Here is a 743-nt window from a genome sequence, read left to right on the forward strand (position 1 = left end):
AAATTAAGACCTATTCTTCTAATTACTGGATAAATTACAGACTTCACAAAAAAATTCAGACCTATTCTGCTAATTACTGGATGAAAATATAGACCACAAAAAGTTCAGACCTATTCTGCTAATTACTGGATGAAAATATAGACCACAAAAAGTTCAGGCCTATTCTGCTAATTACTGGATAAATTACAGACTTCACAAAAAGTTCAGACCTATTCTGCTAATTACTAGATAAATTACAGACTTTAAACTGTGAAAGCTGTTTTTGCTGACTACTGGCTTTTAATGGAATACACAAACGGCTGTTTCAGGCATTCAAGCACTATGAACTGCTTGAAAAACGTGTTTGAAAAATCATCGTTTTAGCTCCTCTAATGAAAATGAATGGGTGAATGAAAATGTATCTTATTTGCTTAGAACCCAGCCAACTGCAACAGGCCAAATTAGGACCGAAATTTTTCATCAATCCTATAGAACCAAAAAGAAAAGAGTGTGTGTGTGTGTGTGTGTGTGTGTGTGTGTGTGTGTGTGTGTGTGTGTGTGTGTGTGTGTGTGTGTGAGAGAGAGAGAGAGAGAGAGAGAGCTGGAAACAAAACGTAGACATAGGCACAATCATAGTCACGCACATAAACCCAGGACATACCTCTGACGTTCACCATTCGATCAATTCTTCGCCAGAAGATTAAGAATTCTAACCTGAAAACCTGAAGATAAACATAATTATACTTAATACATAAAATCATATA

Source organism: Babylonia areolata, chromosome 9 (assembly GCF_041734735.1).
Source record: "Babylonia areolata isolate BAREFJ2019XMU chromosome 9, ASM4173473v1, whole genome shotgun sequence".
Lineage (NCBI taxonomy): Eukaryota > Metazoa > Mollusca > Gastropoda > Neogastropoda > Buccinidae > Babylonia > Babylonia areolata.